The sequence below is a fragment of the Alligator sinensis genome, unplaced genomic scaffold, assembly GCF_000455745.1.
Source record: "Alligator sinensis unplaced genomic scaffold, ASM45574v1 scaffold109_1, whole genome shotgun sequence".
Taxonomy (NCBI): Eukaryota; Metazoa; Chordata; order Crocodylia; family Alligatoridae; genus Alligator; species Alligator sinensis.
In genome coordinates, this window is record NW_005841852.1 from 570690 (window position 1) to 582199 (window position 11510).

Genomic DNA, 11510 nt, shown 5'->3' on the forward strand with positions numbered 1-11510 from the left:
GTGTGAACCCCTCCCTCTTTCCTGCCTATGCAGGGGGTCGGACTCGATGATCTATTGAGGTCCCTTCCGACCCTAGCATCTATGAATCTATGAATCTTTGGGTCTGACCCCAGAGCCAGTTGCCTAGCCATAGGATCATATGATGATCAAGGCCACAGTTCCCCAGTTTAACCATGAGGACATCATGGGGAACTAGGTCAAAGACTTTCTTGAAGTCCAGATATATGACGTCCACATCATCTCCCTTGTCCAGGGCACATGTCACCTGGTCACAGAAGGAGATGAGGTTGGTCAGGCATGACCTGCCAGACACAAAGCCATGTTGGCTGGCATTCAGAAGCTTGCCTTCTATCAGTCTGGTGTTGATGGATCCCTTGACAATTTTCTCCAGGATTTTTCCAGGAACAGGCATAAGACTGATTGGTCTATAGTTCCCTGGGTCATCCCTCCCCACTTTCTTGTAGATAGGGACCATATTGGCTCTTTTCCAGTCACCAGGACCTTGCCCGAGTGCCACGATTTTTCAAATATCTCCGCCAAAGGGACTGCAATGATGTCGGCCAGCTCCTTCAAGACTCTTGGGTACATTCCATCTGGGCCCGTGGAGTTGTGAACGTCCAGTTTCTTAAGGTGTTGCCTCACCTGATCCACATTGATTTCAGGCCCGTCACCTGATCCTGGATTGGTTTGTGCCATTCCTGACAGTGTGATCCTCCTGGGAAGGTGAAAAACTGATGCTAAAAAGTCATTTAGTAGACTGGTGCTTTCTTGGGCATCGAAAGTCAGTTGCTCCATTGGCTCTCTCAGGGGCCCAATGCTATCCTTGTTCTTTTTCTGACTTCCCACACATCTGAAGGACTTTTTGTTGTCCTCGATTCCCATAGCTAGCCTAAGTTCAGTTTGTGCCTTGGCTTTTCTCGACCACTCTCTACAGGTGCGGGGGGGCGCAGAGTAATCTTCTTTGGTAATGCTTCCTGTTTTCCAGCTGGTGTAGGCCACTCTTTTGAGCTTAATAAGGTCTAAGAGTTCCTTATTCAGCCATGGGGGCTTCCTTGTCCATTGACTGCATTTTTTGTGAGATGGTATGGCTTTGCCCTGTGCTTCAAGGATTATGTTTTTAAAAAATGACGATTCCTCGTGTACTCCCTTTTCTGGGGGGTATGGCCTCTAAGTGCCTGACCGACCAATTCTCTCAGTTTGCAAGTCAGCCTTCCTAAAGCTAAGGACTTGTGCTTTACTGAGGGGTTTGCTTGCTCTTCAGTGAACTAAGAAGGTGACCAATTCCTGGTCACTGTCACCAAGTTTCCCCTAGATCCACAGATCACTCACCAGGTCTTCCCCATTGGCCAGGACCAGATCAAGCAATGCCTCTCTCCTAGTCGGCCCATAGACCTCCTGGGTTAGGTAGAGGTCATCAATGCATGTGAGGAAGCTATGTGACCTGTTAGATTTAGCCATGCACTCATCCCAAGAGATGTCAGGGAGGCTGAAGTCCCCCATGACCATCATGGATTGGGAGTGCGCAGCTTCGACCAGATCCCTACTGAATTTCTGATCTAGGTCTTCCTCTTGGTGGGCAGGTCTATAGTAGAGCCCTACAAGTAAGTCACCCTCCCCATGGTCTCCTCATATCTTGACCCAGAGAGTCTCAAGACGCCTTTCCTGGTTAGAAAACTAAATCTGCAGGGAAGTGAACTGATCCTTGACATAAAGAGCGACACCCCCACCCCTCTTCCCGACACGGTCTCTCCTATACAAGTTGTAGCCCTCTACTGCCACTGACCAATCATAGGTGGAGTCCCACCAGGTCTCCGTAATTCCTACCAGGTCATAATCATTTTCACACAGGAGAAGGACCAGTTCCTCATGCTTATTTCCCAAGGTCCTGGCATTTGTTTACAGGCAGTTAAGTCTGCCATGAGAAGCCCAATGCTTCCCTGAGGGGTTTAGTGGGACCCTTCCTTGCGCTGTCTCTCTTGAGCTGCCCAAGTTAGTAGTGCAGCTGACATGACCTGGGTTAGAACTGTTAGTAGACCGCTCATCCCCCAGAGGTCTCAGTTTAAACCCTGTCAAGAAGGTCAGCCATTCTGGCTGAGAAGAGCTTCTTCCCTTTTCAGGTGAGGTGGAGGCCATCCCTTCCCAACAGTTCACTCTCTCTGAAGCGCAGACCATGGTTGAGGAAGCCAAACCGCTTGTGATGGCACCATCGCTGGAGTATTCTATTCACCTCGCTGATGCACCTATCCCTCCAGAGCCCATGTCCTGTGACAGGGAGGATTGAAGAGAAAACTATCTGTGCCCCCAGGCCCTTGAGCCAAGCTCCCAGAGCCCTGTAGTCATGCATGACCCAGCCCGAACTTCTGTGCCATATCACTGGTGCCCACATGGATGAGTAGCATGGGATGGTGGTTGGAGGGCCGGATGAGTTTGGGGATCCTCTCTGTCACATCCCAGACATGAGCTCCAAGCAGGCAGCAGACTTCACGGGCCAGGGGTCAGGGCGACAGATTGCTCCCTTAGTCCCCCTAAGGAGGGAGTCACCCACCACAATAACGCTGTGCTTTCTTCTAGGTGCCAGTGTTGGTAGCCCTGCATCCTCACATGCTGGAGCTGGTGTTATTGCTGGCTCTGTTGATGTGAGAGGTGCAAAGCGGTTGTGCAACTCCAGGGTAGTAGTAACCCTGGTGCTGCGCCTTTTTGGGCTGGAGACAACTGTTGTCCAGGCAACCCCAGGCTGGACTTCATGGCAGTTCCTTGGTTCCACCATTCTATCATGAACCAACAGGTAGAGAGCCTGAAAGTAAGACTCCAGCTCCTGCTCCACGTCCCTAATGGAGTGCAGCCACTGGACCGTTGCCTGGAGCTCCCCACTCCAGGGCCTCCACCATTGAGCGCACCCCGCAAGGGGAGGTATCAGTGCCCCCAAACCCAGCTGCTTGCAGTCTTGCTAGGCACCTTCCACATGGAGCCAGGGGCTCTGTCTGAGTGGAGGCCGGGGCCGAGGGTCCTGCCCGGGTGGGGGCAAGGGCTACAGGCTCCTTCTAGGTATAGTCCGAAACCATGGGCTCCGTTTGGGTGGAGGCCCCGGTGGTGTCAGAGCAGAGGAGTCCAGGTGCAGGGGAGAGCCTCGGGGTGTGACATGTCCTACCCACCATAGTCCTTGTAGTCTGGCTACTACTGTGCAGACCCTTGGCTAGGGCTCAGTGCCAGAGCCTCGGGCCCTCCTGCTTGCCCTCCCGCACTTACTCCCACGCCAGGCAGAGAAGCGTGCTTGTTTGCGCATCCTGTTCACATAGCTCCAGTTGCATGGCTCTCTGGGGGGGCTGGGACAAGTAGGAGCTGAAGTAGGAGCTGGGGCAGGGTGAGACCCTCCTCAGCTCCTCTCAGCTACCTCCCTGCAGTTAGCTAGTCCCTCCCACCACAGGTCCCACTTACCTCCGGCTCGCTGGGGGTCAGGCAGGGGTCCTCCATGGTTGCTAGGGGTCTTCAGGGTGCAGGTGTTGTTGCACGCAGCAGCAGGGAGCCACTCCCCCTCCCCGCACCCTTTGGATGAGATATCCACATATCCCTGTGTGTCTCTACTGTATCATCTATCCCAGTGGTTTTCAGCCTCATTAGACTCAAGGCACTGCCCAGGAGATTCAAAGAAGCCCCCAGTAGACTTAAGGCAGTCCTCAGAAAAATGCCACATTTTTCCAAAATCAGAAAACAATTGAAAACAATTGAAAAAACAAACAATTGAAAAAATCAGAGCAATTTTTCTGTTGGAAAGAATTTGGAGACCACTGTCAAATGTTAAAAAGAAGGGATCTGATGCACAATCCCAACAATCACGCTTCCAGCCATGCCATACATGAATGGCAGGAGGCATGACTGCATAATTGAGCATCAGGTGCCATCACACCATGTTGCTGGTGCAGGGATCATAATCCTGGGCTCCCTCTACACCAGCAGTCTTCATTCCCATGGCCAGGAGCCCCATCAGTTGATCAGAGCTCCCAGCTGCAGAGGGCACTGTGAGCTTCCTATGACTGGCAGTTGCAATCTGCTTACGGGGCTCCTAGCTGTGGGAGTGCATGGTATCCCCTGTGGCTAAAAGCTGGAAGGAGTGGTTAGGGGAAATTCTGGGGTGGCTATAGCCCCCCACCATAGCCAGCCCTCCCAGTGCCACTGCCCCGCTCAGCTCCCCCACCCATAAAGAAACTGGCACAGCTCCCAGCCCTGAGCCCACAGTAGGCATCCTGACCTTGCCCCAGGCACATATGCGGGGGGGGGGCACATGCCCCCTATGCCTCCCCTGGGGGTGCACGCAGCAACAGGGAGCTGCTCCCTCTCCCCGTACCCCTCAGATGAGACACCCGTTGCTCTGTCCCATTCCCAGGGTCACATTCACTGCCCTGGCTAGGCAGCACCTGCTTCTGCCCCTGCCCCTCCTGCCCTCAATGTGGGGGCCTCGATCTGTACCCCCCCATGCTCCTTCGCTTCCACAGACTTATCAGCAGGGAGCTGCTCTCTAAGCTGCCAGGCTGCATATCAGCTATTAGATCGGTATCAGCCAATATGGCTGGTTAATAATTGGCCACCGGTATCAGCCAAAAAAATCTTTATCAGTGCACCCCTAGTGCTAATATTGTACAACATGCTTAAAAGGATCTCATGCCTGAGAAACATTGATCAGAGCTCCCAGAGCTCTCTTGTCTTGGATTGGGAACTGTCCAGGAAGGGACACTGTTCTGGGTCTGTGGTTTTACATCACCAAATAAAGTGAATCCCAGTCTCTGACTAGAGCCATGAGATGCCATGGTGGTACAAATAAACAGCTTCAAATAGCAATCTACATCTTTGTACTTAATATCTTTTCTTCAAAGAGAAGTGATTAGGTATGTTAGTCAGAAGGCAGGGCAGGGCAAAAACTTATACTAACTTGTTCAGAGGCATGAACTTTTGCAGACTACATCCTACTTAGTAAGATGCTATGAACAGACCATACAAAAGCTCACAACTCTCTGAATGAATTAGTCTAAGGTGCCATGCTGCTTGGCTTTTTCCCTTCAACAGAAAATGTGAGACATTTTATTACATAGCCAATTTAGAAAGAGGTTATATAGGCTAGAATCAGTGGGGCTCACTTTGGTTCTGCATGCCAGGTGAGTGGCACAGGGAAAGTCTGTGCTCTGAATGGAGCCCTGCACACCAGGATTGGGCCCCAAGATCTGGCACCACCCCCACATACTGGGATTGGGTCCAGAAGCCTGGCACTGCCCCCTCTCCCACCCATCTGCTCCAATTGGTCCCTGGGGGCCTGGTGCCACCCCTGCCCAACTCTGCATCTCAGGATCAGGCACCCATTCCAGTGTGCATGGTCAGAGGCTCCCCATAGTTCTGGAAATTTGGTAGCAGGTAAGTGCTGCTACCTCTCCCATGTCACCACGGGTGCTTACAGACATGGAAAACCCCCCAAACTTTCACTTTAGTGCACCCCCACCCCAAGCACAGAGCATGCCCAGAAGAGGAATCATGCTAGTTTGACCCAGCTCACCCAGCACCTGTATAGCTCACACACATCAGCAGGGCTTTTTTGGCACTTTGAATCAGCTATTAGATAAAAGTTTCAAAAAGCCCTGCTGAAGCATGAGAGCTATACAGACATTGGGAGCCATGTTAAACTAACACGACTCCTCTTCCAGTAAAGTGATGTGTTGTTTTTTTTCTCCAAGTCTGTCAGCACCCCAAATTTCCAAACCTGTGGGGAGCCCCATAGGATGGATGACATGGCTCTGCAGGCTAGCTCTGGGTTAGGGATTGAGCACCCCTAGTGTAGAGAAAAGGGTTCTTATGGGTGATATCTTTGATTGGATCAACTGCATGGCTGGGATACACTTAGACAGGCTTCTGAATGCAATGCATTCTTCTTCAGGTCCGAGGGAGAAACAGAAAATTATGGCTTCAACACTCCAACATGGCCACATCGGCTAATGAATTTATCCTCATGGCTTTGCTAACTCCTTTCTCTCCCCTCAAAAATATACCCATTGTTTGGCCCAGGAACTAAAGAGCAACTTCTCAACCACCTTTCAAGCTAATGCCTTACAGGAAGAGCTATTTCCTATTTAGAGTTTTTTAAACTCCTTTCCCTCCTCTTAGTTTCCCCCTATCAAATGCAGGAAATTAAGTCAGCATTTTATTACCTGAACATTTATTTATATGGGAGGTGAGTCAAGAGGACTAGGCTTAAACTTCCTGACAGGCCATTTAGAAGCAAAGTCTCCATGGAAGAGAAGTGCCTGCATTTTGTGTAAACTGAAACCAGGTGGGGCACAGGGATCCATAAGTCACATAGGCTAGGGACAGAAATTACACATAAACCAGTATAAGTAATTGGAAACTGGGTCAAATCTGTAAAACAACAGAAGTTCAGTGCTCATAAACCACTTTCAAAATGGCTGAAACTGGTTTAAGATGAACCTGGATGGATGTAGTATCAGACATAACTGGATTTAGGATAAATAGGTTTATTGAATTTGTGTCACAGACCCCCTCCAGATTCAAATTAACTCACAGTCCCCCAGCATCCCAGGATGCTTTGTACCTCCCCTACAACTGCCCCCCCCCCCCCACATGATGGGTGGGCTAGCCTTGGCCCAAGCTGTCTGCTCCAGCTGAGCAGGGAGGCATGCTCTAGCGTCCTGAGGCTTCTAGCCTGGGCCACTGCAGCTATGTGGCTGCATTTCTGGAATCAGAAGTGAATGTCTGTTCATTTGCTTATCAGTTCAATCTACACAGCTTAAACTAACCTGCAAAGACTGAATCAATTCAGCCTCAAGCTTTCTGACTGTCTGTACTTATCCACTGTTACTATTTTAGAATCAAGACCAGAAGTCCCAAGGCAAACCCATAGTTTTAGAAATGAACACTTTAAAAAAAATAATTTGAATCTTGTTTCACTAAACCACATTTTTGTTCAAAAGACTGAGTATATAGGCAGCAGGTGGCACAGAATAAAATTTCATTTAAACTATAAGGACATCCACCAAAAACCATCTGGTTAGGTATATGTATACTATACAATTTCCATGTGCTACAACTGGTGCCCAAATGTGTGCAAGTTTTGCTAGGGTTACCATACATCTGGGTTTTCCTGGACATGTCCTCTTATTTGGCCCCCCGTCCTTGTGCCCAGGCAGGTTTTTAAAATGAGAGCAAATGTCTGGGTTTTTGTTCTTCCTCTTTTCCCGGGCTGGCTGCTTGGGGCTGGGAGCAGCAGGCAAAGTGATTGGCTGGTGAGGGTCATGTCCTCCCCGTGCGGGCCCCAGCAAGCCGCTCCCAGGTAAAGAGACACTGTGTGTGCGCGCTCATGTGCAATGTGGGAGCTGCTTGGGCAGCAGGGCTAGTGGGGGCAGGGTGCTGTGGGTCAGGAGTGAGGGGCACTGGCAAGGGTGGGGGGGCACGGGTCTGCGGGATGGGAGTGAGGAGCACCAGCAGGGCTGGGGAAGCAGGGGCTGTAGTCTGGAAGTGACGGAGGGCTGGGAGGGCAGGGGCTTAGGAGTGAGGGGCAGAGGCAGGGCACAGGCATATCACTGCCCCCCACCCCACAATCATATGCCCCTCCCCCTCTCCTCCCCTTCACAGGTGTCCTCTTTTTTCATATCGGAAATATGGTAACCCTACTGAGTTTTGACGATAAGTAACAGGATAGAAATAATGGATTCTGAACAGAAGTTTCTGCATTTTAAACCTGCGGACTTGGTTTTACTTGAGTGTTTATTATGAATTGCAATGGTAGTCAGAACCTTGGGACAACACTATAGAAGCAAAGTTGTGCTTAGAAAGAAAATATTAAGAAACAAATATATGCAAATGAAAGGGTACACAGTTAAATATGGTTAACAACTGGAGTGGGAACAGTAAAAAGGAGATCAAGAACACAACCAAAAAATCTCAAAATGTCTTTGCATCTTACAAACAAAGGCAATTCAGAAAAGGGAAAGGTGAAATTTTCTACTTAGTAGTACAGTGCAGAAGAGAATTCTTATGAGAACCTGAATTTGAGATAAAAGCAGCAGAAAATGTCACAAAACCCTTGCCACTAAAAGAAAGGAACAACTTATTTCATAAGACATACCTTCTGAAGCCAGGAGAATCTATTGTGCAAATCTCTTATTGCTGTTATTGCAGTTGTTGCTGGTCAGGGATAGAATTATAAGAACACACACAGAATAGCTGTATAGAGTTATCTCAACTTTAAATAATTTTTCCCTGCATCTGTTTCTCAAAGAGAAGAGGAAAGAACTAGAATAGCATGGGAGGGAGGGGACAACCTGCTGTTCCAAACAATAGGAAGCTGTTTAAACAAAAAACAAGGGCCTCCAGTGGTACAGGAAAACCTTATTTGAAAAGCAATCCCCTCCTTGCCACCTACCAGGAATGCAGCTCTGACAACAGAGATAAGCCAAAACTGACCCAGCCCCCAACTTTGCAGACAATTAACTGAGGAAACAAGTCCCTGAAATGGAGGGGGGAAGGGAGGAGGATGGGGACGGAAATCACAAACTGAAAAAAGAAGAAAAAGACCATAGAAAAAGAGAGTAATTATTAAGACTCGTTCAAATAGATTATTTCTCATTAAAACACATTCTTTGCCAGGCCAGGGGCTTGCTACAATTGAGTTGGCTTGCTTCCTATAAATTGCTTAATTAAATATGAAGGGGTTTTTTTTCTCACAGGGGAGGTTGATAGGAGCATAGGACAAGAGATATAATCATTTAATAGCCCAATTAACAAGGAATTTAGAAATGCATCATTTCGGGCCCTCTATTTAGAACTCCAGAATTATAAATCTAAATTTAAATTTGTTTCTTCATAACTCCAGAGCAGTTTCTCAACTTCTTGTGCAACTCAAAGCCCAATTCACTAGTCAGAGAAGTTAAGGCTTTCTTCCAAACTAGACTTAAGGCAGGGCCGGGTGGCACCTGACAAACTAACCCATTTTGAGAAACAAGAGCTCTAGTAGGCTACATTTTACTTTATCAGCTGCTATGAAATAACTGGCCTTCTGCCCAATTACTAGGGGTCTACCAAACTCTACTGTTGCATTTGTCCCTGGATAAGTTGTGTCTGTGTTCGCCCCAGAACAGAAATATCCAGGAATTTATATGTATACACCTCAAACTTCTAATGAGGGGTTAGCAAGGATCTGACTGCACTGCCATTTTTCTGCCACTGACTCAATGGTGCCATCCCAGAACTGCCATTCAGATACACTTTGTGATGTGCTGAGATAAACTGTCAATAGTTCTTATCCTGTGAACCTTTTTAGAATATACCTGGGACAATGAACATGGCCATCTAAACAACTGCGCTATTCTCACCAAGGCACCAGGCCATGCAATGGACCCAGATGCAAGCTGTGCCCCCTCATCAATACAGACCACATCATCCTGGACCAAATAACATGGATTATAACATCTGACGTTCTTTCACCTCTAACCTTTAGCAATGTTATATACGCCATCACCACGGATCTGGGTTTTCCATTTGCTGCAGAAAAATGTATTTTTTTTCCTTTAAAGGTGAAAATAACTGCACCACTGCCCACGCTGCTGCTGGTTTGGTAGGGGGTGCCTCGCCATGGTGGCACAGCTGGCACAGAGTTCCCAGTAGCAGCACTGGGGCTCCCCACTCCACCCTCCTATGCTGGGTCCTGCTGGGCAGGGAGCCCTAAGCCTATAGAGCAGGCAGCCTGTATCTGGCCTCACCTCCCACTGGATCCATTCAGCTCCACTCTGGGGAGGTGGGGGTGTATATGGGCTCCACACTATGCTCCAGCCACACAATTTTTCAGGTCCTGTAGCCATGCAGCTGGGAGCCCGTCTCTGGCAGGGCTGGGGCGTGCAGGGGGCTGCAGGTCAGGAGTGAGGGGCACAAGCAGGACTTGGGGACTGTGGCTTGAGAGTGAGAAGCAATGACATTGGCAGGGGCAGAGCATCAGCATATCAGGGCTGTTCAGTGCCATGAAATGGGGGAGGGGGGAAGAGAACAGCCGTAGCTAGACCCCATGTCCTGATGAGAATGAAGGGGGCAAGGGGAACTCGGATTTTCCATGATAAAAAAACAAAATCAAATGCCAAAATAGATAGGTATTTAGAATTTATTTTATTATATGGATTGAGGCACTGGTAGACTTCCAAACTGCTTTAAAATTGTAAATATGTAAATAAAACGTGTTCAACTGATGCATATCTATAACTATACCTATACAGATGTCTATATAGATATAGATAAATATCTATATCCATCTATATCTGTATCTATAAATTAACGGCTTTTCATTTTTATCATGGAAAAACACAGACTTCGGGGTTTTAAATAAGAAAATTTTGGATTTTTTTCTTTATATCAGAGAATTTGAGATTTTTAAAATAGAGAAAACCAGTATCCCTGGGGCTCATCACCTGCTTACAGTGCCCCTCTGCACTGGACAAATGAAATAATCCCTACATTAAAGAATTACAGGATAGCAATCTGACATCAAGTCCCAACAAAAACAAAAGTCTGTGGCAGAACATTTTAACTTTTCTGGGAATTCAGAGTTGCCAACTGTCAATAAATTTATTGTCTAACAGTGTTTAAAAAAAGAAAGAAAAAAAAAATCAAGCAAAAAAATACTTCCACCACAGATATAACACGTATTACCCCTCAATCAAGCTTTCTCTAGAAGACCCCTATATTAACATCAACTTTCTAGACACCACGATCCACATCTAGTATAAACCAACATACTTATGTCCACAAGACCAGCAATTATCCCTAGCACACCAAAAAGGCTGTAATTAACAGTTCAGTTCTCAGATACCACTGCATCTGCTCTTAAAGAGAACACTCATCTTGCCTACTCAGCCATCCTAAAATCTGCCTTTATACAACAAGCAAACTCCAGTAGAAAAAAAATAGGCTGGATTTTTTAAAAAGAGCTACCCAAATACCCTTCAGAAACCTGCTACAATACAACCCTCCCCTCCCCCCCCCACAACCACATACCCAGTGACAGCACATAGGGGTGCATGTGCACCCCCTGAGAGCGCTAGTGCACCCCCTGACAGGCAGTGTTCCCCACTTAAGCAACAGGCAGGGGGGTCAGGCAAGAGGACAGCGCTGGTGAACACCCCTCTCCCCGGTTGGCACGATCGGCAGCGGGGGAACAAGTGCCCCCCACAACTCAGGAGGCACCAGTCGCCCATGCACACCCCTCCCCACCCCCGAGGTTCACCTACCAACCCATGCTAGAACAGATTAGAAGCATCATTAAACAATTCCAGCTATAATTAGACAAAGATTAGACCTTGAGAGAAATATCCCCAGCCCTTCCACTCCTGGCTTTTTAGCAACCCCAACTCATCATACTGTTCAACATCTTCATTAATGATGTGGACACTGGAGTCAGAAGCGGACTGGCCAAGTTCGCCGATGACACCAAACTTTGGGGCAAAGCATCCACACCAGAAGACTGGCAG

At 48.1% G+C, this 11510-nt stretch overlaps 1 protein-coding gene across 6 annotated transcripts in view; it reads right to left on the reverse strand.

Moving 5' to 3' along the window:
* USP54 (ubiquitin specific peptidase 54) overlaps positions 1-11510 on the reverse strand; it is a 213092-nt gene that overhangs the window by 125915 nt on the left and 75667 nt on the right. The window lies entirely within an intron of this gene.